The following is an 18,874-nucleotide window of genomic DNA, read 5'->3' on the forward strand; positions in this document are numbered from 1 at the left end:
ATACACGAGTTTTTGCGTTTTTTGCCTTGTGGTTCTTGTGAACGACAAGTTCTTTTGCCGGAAAATAATAAGACACTCATTATACACGTTTCTCGTAATGTCCTTTTCTTTCCCAATAGGGAGTGCTTTGCATCCATTTTCGCGTTTTTTGTAGGTAACAAGCTCAAAAACACTCAAAATATACCTTTTTGATAATGTTATTCTATTTCTTCATATTGGTTGGTTTGCATCCGTTTTAGCGTTTTTCTACGTAAAACAACGAAAAGACACGTTTTTAGTCATTTTGTTTTCCATTCCCAAAGAATATTGCCAGAATTTTGGGATCTTAGTACCTATCAAGATGAATAAAAAAAAAAATATTTTATTTTATTTTATTTCTCTATAAAGAGTTTTAATTGTGAGTTTTAGCTTTTTTGGTACTTAAGGAACTTAAAAACACTCATAATACACGTTTCTCGTAATGTCCTTTCGTTTCCCAAACATAAGGTTCTTTGCATGTATTTAAGCGTTTTTATAAATAACATGATCAAAAACACTCAAAATACATGTTTTTCGTAATGTTTCTCCATAAAGGTTGTTTAGCATGCGTTTTAGCGTTTTGGTATGTAAGGAGAAAAAAACACTTAAAGGCAAGTTCTTCGTAAAAGTTGGTTTTATTCCCCATGTAAGGTGATTGTTCTGGTTTTTAGTGCCTTGTTGCACATCACGCTCAAAAACACTCAAAACACACTTTTCTGGTAATATCATTTTTTTTCCCACATAAAGCTAGTTTCGCATGTAATTTGGGATTTTCGTAAATAAGAATGTGAAAAACACTCAAAATACACACATTTGGTAAGGTAGTCCTGTCTTTCAATTAAAAGTGTTATTCATGCATTTCAGCATTTTGGTATGTAAGAAACTTTATATACACGAGTTTTTGCGTTTTTTGCCTCGTGGTTCCTGTGAAATTATAAAACACTCATTATACAAGTTTTTCGTAATGTTCTTTTGTTTCCCAATATAGAGTGCTTTCCATCCATTTTCGCATTTTTTTAGGTAACAAGCTGATAAACTCTCAAAATATATCTTTTTGGTAATGTTATTCTATTTCTTCATATTGGTTGGTTTGCATCCGTTTTAGCGTTTTTCTTCGTAAATCACTGAAAAAACACGTTTTCAGTAATATTGTTGAAATTGCTGAAAAACACTCAAAAGACAGATTTCTGGTAAAGTCATGTAATTTCCCCATATAGGTGGCTTTGCATGCACTTCTGGGTTTGGTACATAATTCCGGAAAAAAAGTTAAATTTTTTTTTTATGTTTTTTTTTACATAATTTCGCTGAATTTTGCCTGAATTTTAGCATCTTCATACCTATGTAGATGAATAAAAAAAAATATATTTTTTTTAGTTATTTATTTTTTCTCTATTTTTGGGTCTTATTTTTTTGGTACTTAAGGAACTTAAAAATAATCATAATACACGATTTTCGTAATGTCCTTTCGTTTCACAGACATAGGGTTCTTTGCATGTATTTAAGCGTTTTTATAGGTAACATGATCAAAAACACAAAATACTTGTTTTGGTAATGTTATTCTGTTTCTCCATAAAGGGTGTTTTGCATGCGTTTTGGTATGTAAGGAGTTAAAAACACTTAAAGGCAAGTTCTTCGTAAAAGTTGGTTTTATTCCTATTTAATGTGATTATTCTGCTTTTTAGTGCTTTGTTACATATCACGCTCAAAAACACTCAAAAGACACTTTTCAGATAATGTCATTTTTTTCCTACATAAAGCTAATTTCACATGTAATTTGGGACTTTCGTAGCTAAGAATGTGAAAAACACTCAAAATACACACATTTGGTAAGGTAGTTCTGTTTCTCAATTAAAAGTGTTATTCATGAGTTTTAGCGTTTTGGTGTATAAGAAACTTCTCTATATACACGAGTTTTTGCGTTTTTTTGTCTTGTGGTTCTTGTGAAACCATAAAACAATCATTATACACGTTTCTCTAAATGTCCTTTTGCTTCCCAATATAGAGTGCTTTCCAAATATTTGCGCGTTTTTTGTAGGTAAAAAGCTCAAAAACACTTTTTGGTAATGTTATTCTATTTCTTCATATTTGTTGGTTTGCATACGTTTTAGCGTTTTTCTACGTAAAACACTGAAAAGACACGTCTTCAGTAATTTTGTTTTGGATTCACATATTGACTGACTTCCATATTATTTATCGTTTTGGTGCCTAACATGCTGAAAAACACTGAAAAGACAGGTTTTTGGTAAAGTCGTTTAACTTCCTTATATAGGTGGAATGCACTTTAGAGTTTGGTACATAAAAATCCGAAAAAGAGCTATAACTAACTTTTTTTGATAATGTTCTTTTTTGCAGATAAATTCCCTGAATTTTGGCAGAATATTGGCATCTTGGTACCAATGAAAATCAATATAAAAAAAAGCTATTTTTATTTATTTATTTTTTTCCTCTATAAAGAGTGTTATTTGTGGGTTTTAACGTTTTGGTACTTAAGGAACTTAAAAACGGTCTTAATACACGTTTCTCGTAATGTCCTTTCGTTTCCCAAACATAGGGTTCTTTGCATGTATTTAAGCGGTTTTGTAGGTTACATGATCAAAAACACTTAAAACACATGTTTTTAGTAATGTTATTCTGCATCTCCATAAAGGAGTTTTTTGCATGCGTTTTAGCGTTTTGGTTTGTAAGGAGGTCAAAAACACTTCAAGGCAAGTTCTTGGTAAAAGTTGGTTTTATTCCCATGTAATGTGATTGCCCTGTTTTTTTTTTGTGATTTATTGTCTAACACGCTCAAAAACACTCAAAAGACACTTCTAGTAATGTCATTTTTTTTCAAACATGGTTTCGCGTGCTCTTTCGGGTTTTTCTAACTATGAATGTGAAAACACTCAAAATATAAGCATTTGGTAAGGTTGTTCTGTTTCTCAATTAATATTGTTATTCAAGAGTTTAAGCATTTTGGTATCCAAGAAACTTCTTTATATACACGAGTTTTTGCGTTTTTTGCCTTGTGGTTTTTGTGAACCACAAGTTCTTTTGCTCAAAAATAATAAAACATTCATTATACACGTTTCTGGTAATGTCCTTTTGTTTCACAATAGGGAGTGCTTTGCATCCATTTTCGCGTTTTTTGTAGGTAACAAGGTCAAAAACACTCAAAATGTACCTTTTTGGTAATGTTTTTTTATTTCTTCCTATTGGTTGGTTTGCATCCGTTTTACCGTATCTCTACGTAAAACACCGAAAAGACACGTTTTCAGTAATTTTGTTTCCATATAGAGTGACTTGCACGTTATTTACCGTTATGGTGCCTAACAAGTTGAAAAACACTCATAACACAGTTTTCTGGCAAAGACGTTTAATTTCCCCATATAGGTGGCTTTGCATGCACATTAAGGTTTGGTACATAATAGTAGGAAAAAAAAGCTAAAATTAACTTTTTTGATAATGTTCTTATTTCACATAATTTCCTGAATTTTGCCCAAATTATGGCATCTCGGTACCTGTGAAGATGAAAAGGAAAGAAAAAAATATCGTATTTTTTTATTTATTTATTTATTTTTTCTCAATAAAGAGTGTTATTTGTGGCTTTTACCTTTTTGATAAATAATGATCTTAAAAACACTCGTAATACACGTTTCTCGCAATGTCCTTTAATTTCCTAAATATAGGGTTCTTTGCATGTATTTGAGCGTTTTTATTGGTAACATGATCAAAAACACTCAAAATATATGTTTTTGGTAATGCTATTCTCTTTCTCCATAGAGTGTGTTTTGCATGCGTTTTAGCGTTTTGGTATATAAGGAGCTCAAAACACTTAAAGGCAAGTTCTTGGTAAAAATTGATTTTATTGCCATGTAAAGTGATTCCCATGCTTTTTAGTGCTTTATTGCCTATCAAGCTCAAAAACACTCAAAAGACACTTTTCTGGTAATGTCATTTTTTTCCCACATAAAGCTGGTTTCGCATGCAATTTGGGATTTTGGTAACTAAGAATGTGAAAAGCAAAATACATGCATTTAGTAAAGTTGTTCTGTTTCTCAATTAAGAGTGTTATTCAGGAGTTTCTGCATTTTGGTATCTAGGAAACTTCTCCATATACACGGGTTTTTGCGTTTTTTGCCTTGTGGTTCTTTTAAACTATAAAAAATTAATTATACACTTTTCTCGCAATGTCCCTTTGTTTTCCAATATAGAGTGCTTTGTATCAATTTTCGCGTTTTTTTTTTAGGTAACAACCTCGAAAACACTCAAAATATACCTTTTTGGTAATGTTTTTCTACTTCTTGATATTTGTTGGTTTCCATCCGTTTTAGCGTTTTTCTACGTAAAACACTGAGAAGACACGTTTCCAGTAATTTTGTTTTGGTTTGCCATATAGAGTGAGTTCTATATTATTTATCGTTTTGGTGCCTAACATGCTGAAAAACACTCAAAACACAGATTTCTGGTAAGGTCGTTTAATTTCCTCATAGGGGAGTCTTTGAGTGCACTTTAGTGTTTGGTACATAACAGTCCGAAAAAAAGCTAATATCAACTTTTTTTTTTATAATATTCTCTTATCATATAATTGACCTAATTTTTCCCGGAATTTTGGCATCTCGGTACCTATGAAGGTGAATAACAAAAAAAGAAAACAAAAACCTTTCATTTTTTTTCTTTCTAAATAACGAATGTTATTTGTGGGTTTTAGCTTTTTGGTAGTTAAGGAACTTAAAAACACTCATAATACACGTTTCTCGTAATGTCCTTACGTATCCCAAATATAATGTTCTTTGTATGTATTTAAGCGTTTTTATAGATAACATTATCAAAAACACTCAAAATACATCTTTTTGGTAATGTTATTTTGGTTCTCCATAAAGTTTGTTTTGCATGCGTTTTAGCGGTATAAGTTGCTCAAAAACACTTAAAGGCAAATTCTTGGTAAAAATTGGTTTTATTGAAATGTAATGTGATTGCCCTGCTTTTTAGTGTTTTATTGCCTATTAGGCTCAAAAACACTCAAAAGACATTTTTCTCGTAATTTCATTTTTTTCTCACATAAAAATGGTTTCGCATGCAATTTGGGGTTTTGGTAACTAAGAATGAAAAGCTCTCAAAATACACGCATTTAGTAAGGTTGTTCTGTTTCTCAATTAGGAATGTTATTCATGAGTTTAAGCATTTTGGTATCTAAGAAACTTCTTCATATCCGCAAGTTTTTGCGTTTTTTGCCTTTTGGTTTTTTTGAACTATAAAACACTCATTATATACTTTTCTTGCAATGTCCATTTATTTCCTAATATAGAGTGCTTTGCATCAATTTTTTGCGTTTTTTATAGGTAATAAGCTCAAAAACACTCAAAATATACCTTTTTGGTAATGTTTTTTTATTTTTTTTATATTGGTTAGTTTGCGTCCGTTTTAGCGTTTTTCTACGTAAAACACTGAGAAGACACGTTTTCAGTAGTTTTTTTTTCCCATATAAAAGTGATTCCCATATAAAGTGAGTTATTTATTTATCGTTTTGGTGCCTAAAATTCTGAAAAAACACTCAAAAGACAGATTTCTTTTAAGGTCGTTTAATTTCCTCATATAGGAGGCTTTGCATACACTTTAGGGTTTGGTACATAACAGTTCGAAGAAAAAAAAGCTGAAATTAACTTTTTTGATAATATTCTTTTATCACATAATTGCCCTGAATTTTCCCAGAATTTTGGCATCTGGGTACCTATGAATATGAATTACAATAAAAAAAAAAATCCTATTTATTTTATTTATTTTTATCTTTTTTTTATTTTCTAAATAAAGAGTGTTTTTGTGGGTTTTAGCTTTTTGGTATTTAAGGAACTTAAAAAAACACTCATAATACACGTTTCTTGTAATTTCCTTTTGCTTCCCAAACATAATGTTCTGTGCATGTACTTTAGCGATTTTATAGTTAACATGATAAAAAAACACTGAAAATACATGTTTTTGGTAATGTTATTCTGTTTCTCCATAAAGTTTGTTTTGCATGCGTTTTAGCGGTTTGGTATATAAGGGGTTAAAAAACACTTAAAGGCAAATTCTTCGTAAAAGTTGGTTTTATTCCCATGTAATGTGATCGTTCTGCTTTTTAGTGATTTGTTGCATATCACGCTGAAAAACACTCAAAAGACACTTTTCTGATAATGTCATTTTTTTTTCCCAAATGATGGTAATTTCGCATGTAATTTGGCATTTTCGTAACTAAGAATGTGAAAAACACTCAAAATACTCAATTTGGTAAGGTAGTTCTGTTAATCGATTAAAAGTGTTATTCATGCATTAATTCATTTTGGTATGTAAAAAAATTCTCTATATACACGAGTTTTTGCGTTTATTGCCTTGTGATTCTTTTAAAACTATAAAACACTCATTATACACGTTTCTCGTAATGTCCTTTTCTTTCCTAATATAGAGTGCTTTACATGGATTTTTTGCATTTTTTGTAGGTAACAAGCTCAAAAACATTCAAAATATATCTTTTTGGTAATGTTATTCTATTTCTTCATATAGGATGGTTTGTATCTACTTTAGCGTTTTTCTACGTAAAACACTGAAAAGACACGTTTACAGTAATTTTCTTTTGGATTCACATATTGACTGACTTCCATATTATTTATCGTTTTGGTGCCTAACATACTGAAAAACACTGAAAAGACAGGTTTCTGGTAAAGTCCTTTAACTTTCTTATATAGGTGGCTTTGCATGCATTTTAGGTTTTGGTACATAACAATCCGAAAAAAAAAGCTATAATTAACTTCTATGATAATATTCTTTTTTCCACATAATTTCCGTGAATTTTGGCAGAATTTTAGCATCTCGGTACCTATGAAGATGAATAACCCAAAAAAAAATAAAAAATCCCATTTTATTATTTATTTATTTTTCTAAAGAGTGTTATTTGTGGGTTTTAGCTTTTTGGTACTGAAGGAAATTAAAAATCACTCATAATACACGTTTCTCGTAATGTTCTTTCGTTTCCCAAAAATAAGGTTCTTTACATGTATTTAAGCGTTTTTATGCATAACATGATCAAAAACACTGAAAATACATGTATTTTGTAATGTTATTCTGTTTCTCCATAAAATGTATTTTGCATGCGTTTTAGCGTTTTGGTACGTAAGGAGCTCAAAAACACTTCAAGGTAAGTTATTAGTAAAATTTGGTTTTATTCCCATGTAATGTGATTGCCCTGGCATTTAGGGCTTTATTGCGTAACACGCTCACAAACACTTAAAAGACATGCAAAGCCTCCCATATGAGGAAATTAGAGACCTAACAAGAAATATGTCTTTTCAGTGTTTTTCAGCATATTAAGCACCAAAACGATAAATAATAAGGAACTCACTCTATGTGGGAATCCAAAAGAAAATTACTGAAAACGTGTCTTCTCAGTGTTTTACGTAGAAAAACGCTAAAACTGATACAAACCAACCATTATCAAGAAGCAGAATAACATTACCAAAAATGTATATTTTGAGTGTTTTTGTGCTTGTTTCCTACAAAAAAAAAAACGCGAAAATTGATACAAAGCACTCTATATTGGGAAACAAAGGGACATTCCGAGAAAAGTGAATAATGAATGTTTTATAGTTCAAAAAAAACACAAGGCAAAAAACGCAAAAACTCGTGTATATGCTGAAACTCTTGAATAACACTCTTAATTGAGAAACAGAGCAACCTTACTAAATGCCTGTCAAAAACACTAAAAGGCAAGTTCTTCGTAAAAGTTGGTTTTATTCCCATGTAATGTGATTACCCTGCTTTTTAGTGCTTTATTGCCTAACACGCTGAAAAACACTCAAAGACACTTTTCTGATAATGTCATTTTTTTCCTACATAAAGCTAGTTTCGCATGGAATTTGGGGTTTTGGTAACTAAGAATGTAAAATAACACTCAAAATACACGCATTTAGTAAGTTTGTTCTGTATCTTCATTAAGAGTGTTATTCATGAGTTTCAGTATTTTGGTATCTTAGAAACTTTTCCATATAGTCGAGTTTTTGCGTTTTTTGCCTTGTGATTCTGGTGAAACTATAAAACACTACTTATACACGTTTCTCGTTATGTCCTTTTTTTTTTTTTTACTTATATAGAGTGCTTTGCATATATTTTCGCATTTTTTTTATGTAACAAGCTCAAGAACACACAAAATATATGTTTTCGTAATGTTATTTCTTTTTCTTCATATTGGTTGGTTTGCATCTGTTTTAGCGTTTTTCTACGTAAATCTTTTAAAAGAAACGTTTCCAGTAATATTGCTTTGGATTTCCATATAGAGTGACTTTCATATTATTTATCGTTTTGGTGCCTAAAATGCTTTTTGGTGCCTTTTGCCTCCCAATATAGAGTGCTTACCATCTATTTTTGCGTTTTTTGTAGGTAACAATATCAAAAACACTCAAAATATACCTTTTTGGTTATGTTATTCTATTTCTTCATTTTGGTTGGTTTGCATCTGTTTTAGCGTTTTCTACGTAAAACACCGAAAAGACGCGTTTTCAGTAATTTATTTTTGGATTTCCATATAGATTGACTTCCTTGTGTTTTATTGTGTTGGTTCCTAACATGCTGAAAAACCCTCTTAAGTCAGTTTACTGGCAAAGACGTTCAATTTCCCCATATGGGTGGCTTTGCATGCAATTTAGGGGTTTGTTACATAACAGTCCGAAAAAAAAGCTAAATGTAACTTTTTTGATAATGTTCTTATTTTATATAATTTCCTGAACTTTGACCAAATTTTGGCACCTCCTTACCTGTGAAGATAAATAAGAATGAAAAAAAAATATCGTATTTTTTTATTTATTTATTTATTTTCTCTCAATAAAGAGTGTAATTTGTGGCTTTTAGCTTTTTCGTACTTAATGAACTTAAAAACACTCAAAAAACACGTTTTTCGTAATGTCCTTTTGTTTCCCAAAAAATAGGGTTCTTTGCATGTATTTAAGCGTTTTTATTGGTAACATGATCAAAAAAAGTCAAAATACATGTTTTTGGTAATGTTATTCTGTTTCACCCTAAAGTGTATTTTGCATTCATTTTAGTAATTTGGTATATAAGGAGCTCAAATACACTTAAAGGCAAGTTCTTGTTAAAAATTGGTTTTATTTCAATGTAATGTGATTGCCCTGCTTTTTAGTGCTTTATTGCCTAACACGCTCAAAAACACTCAAAAGACATTTTTCTGGTAATGTAATTTTTTTCCCACATAAAGCTGGTTTCGCATGCAATTTGGGGTTTTGGTAACTAAGGATGTGAAAAGCAATCAAAATACACGCAATTAGTAAGATTGTTCAGTTTCTCAATTAAAAGTGTTGTTCCAGAGTTTCAGCATTTTGGAATGTAAGAAACTTCTCTATATACACGAGTTTTTGCGTTTTTTGTCTTGTAGTTCTTGTGAAACTATAAAACACTCATTATACATGTTTCTCGTAATGTCCTTTTGCTTTCCAATATAGAGAGCTTTCCATCTATTTTTGCATTTTTTGTAGGTAACAATTTCAAAAACACTCAAAATATACCTTTTTTGGTAATGTTATTCTATTCCTTCATATTGGTTGGTTTGCATCCGTTTTAGCATTTTTCTACGTAAAACACCGAAAAAACACGTTTTTAGTAATATTGTTTTGGATTCCCATATAGATTGAATTCCATGTTATTTATCGTGTTGGTTCCTAAGATGCTGAAAAACTCTCATAAGACCGTTTTCTGGCAAAGACATTTAATTTCCCCATATAGGTGGCTTTGCATGCACTTTACGGGTTTGGTACATAATAGTCCGAAAAAAAATAAACTTAACTTTATTGATAATGTTCTTATTTCACATAAATTCTTGAATTTTGCCCGAATTTTGGCATCTCGGTAACTGTGAAGATGAATAAGAAAGAAAAAAAATATCGTATTTTTTTTTATCTATTCATTGTTTCTCAATAAAGAGTGTTATTTGTGGCTTTTAGCTTTTTGGTAATTAATGAACTTAAAAACACTCATAATACACGTTTCTCGTAATCTCCTTTCGTTTCCTAAAAATAGAGTTCTTTGCATGTATTTTAGCGTTTTCATTGGTAACATGATCAAAAACACTCAAAATATATGTTTTTGGTAATATTATTCTGTTTCACCATAAAGAGTGTTTTGCATGCGTTTTAGTGTTTTGGTATATAAGGACCTCAAAAAACACTTCTTGGTAAAAATTCGTTTTCATCCAATGTAATGTGATTGCCTTCCTTTTTAGTGCTTTATTGCTTATCACGCTCAAAAACACTCAAAAGACACTTTTCTGGTAAAGTCTTTTTTTTTTCCCACAAATCTATTTTCGCATGCAATTTGGGGTTTTGGTAACTAAGAATGTGAAAAGCACTCAAAATACACGCATTTATTAAGGTTGTTCTGTTTCTCAATTAGGAGTGTTATACATGAGTTTCAGCATTTTTGTATCTAGGAAACCTCTCCATATACACGAGATTTTGCGTTTTTTCCCTTGTGGTTCTTTTGAACTATAAAACACTCATTATACACATTTCTTGCAATGTCATTTTGTTTTTCAATATAGAGTGCTTTGCATCAATTTTCGCGTTTTTTGTAGGTAATAAGCTCAAAAATTCTCAAAATATACCTTTATAGTAACGTTTTTCTATTTCTTTATATTGGTTGCTTTGCATCCGTTTTAGCGTTTTTCTACGTAAAACACTGAGAAGACACGTTTTCAGTAATTTGTTTTGGATCCCCATATACATGTGAGATCCTTATTATTTATCGTTTTGGTGCTTAACATGCTAAAAAAACACTTAAAACACAGATTTCTGGTAAGGTCGTTAAATTTCTTCATATAGGAGGCTTTGCATGCACTTTAGTGTTTGGTACATAACAGTTCGAAAAAAAAAAAGCTAAAATTAACTTTTTTTATAATATTCTTTTATCATACGATTGCCGTGAATTTTCCCAGAATTTTGGCATCTCGGTACTATGAAGATGAATAACAAAAAAAAAAATCCAATTTTTTATATATTTTTTTTATTTTTTTTATTTTCTAAATAAAGAGTGTTATTTGTGAGTTTTAGCTTTTTGGTACTTAAAGAACTTAAAAACACACTCATAATACATGTTTCTCGTAATGTCCTTTTGTTTCCCAAACATAATGTTCTTTGCATGTTTTTAAGCGTTTTTATAGATAACATGATCAAAAAACGCTCAAAATATATGTTTTTGGTAATGTTATTCTGTTTCTCCATAAAGTTTGTTTTGCATGCGTTTTAGCGGTTTGTTATAATTATAAGGAGCTCAAAAACACTTAATGGCAAGTTTTTGGTATAAATTGGTGTTATTCTAATGTAATTTCATTGCCGTGCTTTTTAGTGCTTTATTGCCTATCACGCTCAAAAACACTTAAAAGACACTTTTCTGGTAATGTCATTTTTTTTCTCACATAAAGGTAGTTTCGCATGTAATTTGGGGTTTTGATAACTAAGAATGTGAAAAGCAGCCAAAATACACGCATTTAATAAGGTTATTCTGTTTCTCAGTTAAGAGTGTTATTCATGAGTTTCAGCATTTTGGAATCTAGGAACATTCTCCATATACACGAGTTTTTGTGTTTTTTGCCTTTTGGTTCGTTTGAACTATAAAAAACTCATTATACATTTTTTCTTGCAAAGTCCTTTTGTTTTCTTATGTAGAGTGCTTTGCATCAATTTTTCCGTTTTTTTTTTTAGGTAACAAGCACAAAAACACTCAAAATATACCTTTTTGGTAATGTTTTTCTATTTGTTGATATTGGTTGGTTTGCATTCGCTTCAGCGTTTTTCTACGTAAAACACTGAAAAGACACGTTTTCAGCAATTTTGTTTTGGATTCTCATATAGGGTGAGTTCCTTATTATTTATCGTTTTGGTGCCTAACATGCTGAAAAACACTCATAAAACAGATTTCTGTTAAGTTCGTTTAATTTCCTCATATAGGAGTCTTTGGATGCACTTTAGGGTTTGGTATATAACAATCCGAAAAAAAGCTAAAATTAACTTTTTTGATAATTTTCTTTTATCATATAATAGCCCTGAATTTTCCCAGAATTTTGGAATCTCGGTACCTATGAAGATGAATAACAAAAAAAAAAAAAATCCTATTTTTTTATTTTCTTACTTTTTTTTTCTAAATAAAGAGTGTTATTTGTGGGTTTTATCTTTTTGGTACTTAAGGAACTTAAAAACACTTATAATACACATTTCTCCTTTCGTTTTGCAAACATAAGGTTCTTTATACGTATTTAAGCGTTTTTATAGATAACATGATCAAAACCCAAAAAATATATGTTTTTGGTAATTTTATTCTTTTTCTCAATAAAAGGTGTTTTGCATGCGTTTTAGCGTTTTGGTATGTAATGAGCTCAAAAACACTTAAAGGCAAGTTCTTGGTAAAAGTTGTTTTTATTCCCATGTAATGTTATTACCCTGCTTTTTAGTGCTTTATTGCCTAACAAGCTCAAAACACTCAAAAGACACTTTTCTGGTAATATCATTTATTTCCCACATAAAGCTAGTTTTGCATGGAATTTGGGAATTTCGTAACTAAGAATGTGAAAAAAATCTCAAAACACAGGCATTAATAAGGTTTTTCTATTTCTTAATTAAAAGTGTTATTCATGAGTTTCAGCATTTTGGTAGGTAAGAAACTTTTCTAATACACACATTTGGTAAGGTATTTCTGTTTCAAAATTAAAAGTGTTATTCATGAGTTTCATCTTTTTGGTATGTAAGAAACTTCTTTATGTACACGAGTTTTTTAGTTTTTTTACCTTGTGGTTCTTGTCAAACTATAAAACACTCATACACGTTTCTCGTAATGTCCTTTTCTTTCCCAATATAAAGTGCTTTCCATCCATTTTTTGCTTTTTTTATAGGTAACAAGCTCAAAAACACATCAAAATATATCTTTTTGGTAATGTTATTCTATTTCTTCTTATTGGTTGGTTTACATCCGTTTTAGCGTTTTTTTTAAGTAAATCACTGAAAAGACACGTTTTCAGTAATATTGTTGAAATTGTTGAAAACACTCAAAAGACAGGTTTCTGGTAAAGTCGTGTAATTTCCCCATATAGGTGGATTTGCATGCACTTCAGGGTTTGTACAAAACTCCGGAAAAAGGCTAAAATTATTTTTTTATAAAGTTTTTTTTACAAAATTTCTATGAATTTTGCCAGAATTTTGGCATCTCGGTACCTATGAATATGAATAACAAAAAAAAAAGTTTTTTTTTTCTCTTTATAAAGAGTGTTATTTGTGGGTTTTAGCTTTTTGGTACTTCAAGAACTTAAAAACACTCATAATACACGATTTTCGTAATGTCCTTTTGTTATACAAACATAGTTTACATGATAAAAAAAACTCAAAATACATGTTTTTGGTAATATTATTCTGTTTCTTCATAAACGGTGTTTTGCATGCGTTTTAGCGATTTGGTATGTAAGGAGTTAAAAAACACTTAAAGGCAAGTTCTTCGTAAAAGTTGGTTTTATTCCCATGTAATGTGATTGTTCTGCTTTTTAGTGCTAAAAAGACACTTTTTTGGTAACGTCTTTTTTTTTTTCCACATAAAGATAGTTTCGCATGTAATTTGGGATTTTCGTAACTAAGAATGTGAAAAACACACATTTGGTAAGGTAGTTCTGTTTCTCAATTAAAAGTGTTATTCATGCATTTAAGCATTTTGGTATGTAAGAAACTTCTCTATACACACGAATTTTTGCGTTTTTTGCCTTGTGGTTCGTGTGAAACTATAAAACACTCATTATACACGTTTTTCGTAATGTTCTTTTGTTTCCCAATATAGAGTGCTTTCCATCCATTTTCGCATTTTTTGTAGGTAATAAGCTGAAAAACACTCAAAATATATCTTTTTGGTAATGTTATTGTATTTCTTCATATTGGTTGGCTTGCATCCGTTTTAGCGTTTTTCTTCGTAAATCACTGAAAAGACACGTTTTCAGTAGTATTGTTGAAATTGCTGGAAAAAGCACTCAAAAGACAGATTTCTGGTAAAGTCGTGTAATTTCCCCATATAGGTGGCTTTGCATGCTCTTCTGGGTTTGGTACATAATTCCGGAAAAAAGCTAAAAAAAATTTTTTTTTATTTGTTTTGTAAATAATTTCCTTGAATTTTGCCTGAATTTTGGCATCTTCATACCTATTTAGATGAATAACAAAAAAAATCTATTTTTTTAGTTATTTATTTTTTCTCTATTTGTGGGTTTTTGTTTTTTGGTACTTAAGGAACTTAAAAACAATCATAATACACGATTTTCGTAATGTCCTTTCGTTTCACAGACATAGGGTTCTTTGCATGTATTTAAGCGTTTTTATAGGTAACATGATCAAAAACACTCAAAATAATGTAACAAAATAATGTATAAATGTAATTTGGGATTTTCGTAACTAAGAATGTGAAAAACACTCAAAATACACACATTTGGTAAGGTAGTTCTCTTTCTCAATTAAAAGTGTTATTCATGAGTTTTAGCATTTTGGTATGTAAGAAACTTCTATATATACACGAGTTTTTGCGTTTTTTGTCTTGTGGTTCTTGTGAAACTATAAAACAATCATTATACACGTTTCTCTAAATGTCCTTTTTTCTTCCCAATATAGAGTGCTTTTACATCCATTTTCGCGTTTTTTTCTAGGTAAAAAGCCCCAAAACACGTTTTGGTAATGTTATTCTATTTCTTCATATTCGTAGCTTTGCATCTGTTTTAGCGTTTTTTCTACGTAAAACGCTGAAAAGACACGTTTTCAGTATTTTTGTTTTGGATTCACATATTGACTGACTTCCATATTATTTATCGGTTTGGTGCCTAACATACTGAAAAACACTGAAAAGACAGGTTTCTGGTAAAGTCGTTTAATTTCCTCATATAGGTGGCTTTGCATGCACTTTAAGTTTTGGTAAATAACAATCCGAAAAAAAAGCTATAATTAACTTTTTTGATAATGTTCTTTTTTCCACATTTTGGCAGAATTTTTTTTTTCTATTTTTTTTCTCTTTAAAGAGTGTTATTTGTGGGTTTTAACGTTTTGATACTTAAGGAACGTCAAAACAGTCATAATACACGTTTTTCGTAATGTCCTTTCGTTTCTCAAAGATAGGGTTCTTAGCATGTATTTAAGCGTTTTTATAGGTAACATGATCAAAAACACTTAAAACACATGTTTTTTTGTTATGTTTTTTCTGCTTCTCCATAAAGGAGTGTTTTGCATGCGTTTTAGCGTTTTGGTATGTAAGGAGCTCAAAAACACATAATGGCAAGTTCTTGGTCAAAGTTGGTTTTATTCCCATGTAATGTGATTGCCCTGCTTTCTAGTGCTTTATTGCCAAACACGCTCAAAAACACTCAAAAGACACTTCTGGTAATGTCATTTTTTTCTCACATAAAGCTAGTTTCGCATGCTTTTTGGGATTTTGCTAACTAACAATGTGAAAAACAATGAAAATACACGCTTTTGGTAAGATTGTTCTGTTTCTCAATTAAGATTGTTATTCATGAGTTTCAGCATTTGGTATCTAAGAAACTTCTTTATATACACAAGTTTTTGCGCTTTTTGCCTTGTGGTTCTTGTGAACCAGAAGTTCTTTTGCTCGAAAATAATAAGACACGCATTATACACGTTTCTCGTAATGTCCTTTTCTTTCCCAATAGTGAGTGCTTTGCATCCATTTTCACCTTTTTTGTAGGTAACCAGCTCAAAAATACTGAAAATATTTTTTTTTTGTAATGTTATTCTTTTTTTTTTCATATTGGTTGGTTTGCATCCGTTTTAGCGTTTTTCTACGTAAAACACCAAAAAGACACGTTTTCAGTAATTTTGTTTTGGATTCCTATATAGAATGACTTCCATGTTATTTATCGTTTTTTGTGCCTAACAAGCTGAAAAACACTCATAAGAAAATTTTCTGGCAAAGACGTTTGATTTCCCCTTATAGGTGGCTTTGCATGCACTTTATGGTTTGCTACATAACAGTTGAGAAAAAAAAGCTAAAATTAACTTTTTTGATAATGTTCTTATTTCACAAAATTTCATGAATTTTGCTTCAATTTTGGCACCTCGGTATCTGTGAAGATGAATAAGAAAGAAAAAAAAAATATCGTATTTTTTTTATTTTTTTATTTATTTTTTCTCAATAGAGAGTTATTTGTGGCTTTTAGCTTTTTGGTACTTAATTAATTTAAAAATACTCATAATACACGTCTCTCGTAATGTCCTTTCGTTTCCCACAAATAGGGTTCTTAGCATGTACTTAAGTGTTTTTATTGGTAATATGATCAAAAACACTCAAAATACATGTTTTTGGTAATGTTATTCTGTTTCTCCATAAAGTGTGTTTTGCATGCGTTTGAGCGTTTTAGTATATAAGGAGCTTAAAAACACTTAAAGGCAAATTCTTGGTAAACATTGGTTTTATTACCATGTAATGTGATTGCCCTTCTTTTTAATGCTTTACTACCTATCACGCTCAAAAACACTCAATAGACACTTTTCTGAAAATGTTTTTTTTTTTTTTTACCACATAAAGCTGGTTTCGCAATCAATTTGGGTTTTGGGTAACTAATGTGAAAAGCACTCAAAATACACGCATTTAGTAAGGTTTTTCTGTTTCTCAATTAAGAGTGTTATTCATGAGTTTCGGAATTTTGGTATCTAGGAAACTAGCTAGTTTCGCATGTAATTTGTGATTTTCGTAACTAAGAATGTGAAAAACACTCAAAATACACACATTTTGTAAGGTAATTCTGTTTCTCAATTAAAAGTGTTATTCATGATTTTCATCATTTTTGTATCTAAGAAACTTCTCTAGGTACAGGAGTTTTTGCGTTTTTTGCCTTTTGGTTCTTGTGGAACTATAAAACACTCATTATACACGTTTCTCAGAATGTCCTTTTGTTTTGCAATACTTTGCATCCATTTTTGCATTTTTTTTAGATAACAAGCTCAAAAACATTCAAAATATACATTTTTGGTAATGTTATTCTATTTCTTCATATTGGTTGGTTGGCATCCTTTTTAGCGTTTTTCTACGTAAAACACTGAAAAGGCACGTTTTCAGTAATTTTTTCAGTAATTCCCATATTGATTGACTTCCATGTTATTATCGTTTTGGTGCCTAACATACTGAAAAAAAAACACTCAAAAGTAAGGTTTCTCGTAAAGTCGTTTAATTTCCTCATGTAGGTGGCTTTCCCTTCACTTAAGAGTTTGGTACATAACATTCCGAAAAAAAAGCTAAAATTAACTTTTTTGATAATATTTTTTATCACATAATTGCCCAAAATTTTCCCATAATTTTGGCATCTCGGTATCTATGAAGATGAATAAAAAAAAAAAATTGCCATCTTTTTATATATTTATTTTTTTTTTCTTTATAGTGTTATTTGTGGGTTTTAGTTTTTTGGTTCTTAAGGAACTTAAAAACACGTTTCTCGTAATAAATGTTTCTCGTAATGTCCTTTCGTTTCCCAAACATAGGGTTCTTTGCATGTATTTTCGCGTTTTTATAGGTAGGATGATAAAAAACACTCAAAATACATGTTTTTGGTAATGTTATTCTAATTCTCCATAAAGGGTGTTTTGCATTCGTGTTAGCGTTTTGGTATGTAAGGAGCTAAAAAAAACTTAAAGGCATGTTCTTGGTAAAAGTTGGTTTCATTCCCATGTAATGTTATTGCCCTTCTTTTTAGTGTTTTATTGCCTAACACGCTCAAAAACATTCAAAGTCACTTTTCTGGTAATGTCATTTCTTACCAACATAAAGCTAGTTTTACATGCAATTTGGGGTTTTGGTAAATAAGAATGTGAAAAACACTCAAAATACACGCATTTCGTAAGGTTGTTATATTTCTCATTTAAGAGTGTTATTCATGAGTACCAGCATTTTGGTAACTAAGAAACTTCTCCATATACACGAGTTTCTGCGTTTTTTACCTTGTGGTTCTTGTGTAACTATAAAACTCTCATTATTCACGTTTCTCGTAATGTCCTTTTGTTTCCCAATATAGAGTGCTTTGCATCTTTTTTCGCGTTTTTTGTAGGTAACAAGATTAAAAACACTCAAAATATACCATTTTTGTAATATTCTATTTCTTCATATTTGTTGGTTTGCATCCGTTTTAGCGTTTTTCTACCTACAACACAGAAAAGACACGTTTTCAGTATTTTCTTTTGGATTCTCATATAGAGTGACTTCCATATTATTTATCGTTTTGATGCCTAACAAGCATCAAAAGCAGATAGGTTTCTGGTAAAGTCGTTTAATTTCCTTATATAGGTGGCTTTGCATGCACTTTAGGGTTTGGTAAATAACAGTCCGTAAAAAAGCTAAAATTAACTTTTTTGATAATGATCTCTTATCACATTATTGCTCTGAATTTTGCCAGAATTTTGGCATCTCGGTACCTATGAAGATGAATAAAAAAATATAAAAATTCCTGTTTTTCTATTTATTTATTTATTTATTTTCTGAAAAAAGAGTGTTACTTGTGGGTTTTAGCTTTTTGGTTCTTAAGGAACTGGAAAACACTCATAATACACGTTTCTCTAATATCCTTTCCTTTCCCAAACGTAACGTTCTTTGCATGTATTTAAGCGTTTTTTTTATAGATAACATGATTAAAAAACACTTAAAATACCTGTTGTTGGTTATGTTATTTTCTTTCTATATAAAGTGTGTTTTGCATTCGTTTTAGCGCATATAAGGAGCTGAAAAACACTTAAAGGCAAGTTCTTGGTAAACGTTGGTTTTACTCCATGTGATGTGATTGCCCTACTTTTTAGTGCTTTATTGCCTAACAGTCTCAAAAACACTC

Source organism: Scylla paramamosain, chromosome 37, assembly GCF_035594125.1.
Source record: "Scylla paramamosain isolate STU-SP2022 chromosome 37, ASM3559412v1, whole genome shotgun sequence".
Classification (NCBI taxonomy): Eukaryota; Metazoa; Arthropoda; class Malacostraca; order Decapoda; family Portunidae; genus Scylla; species Scylla paramamosain.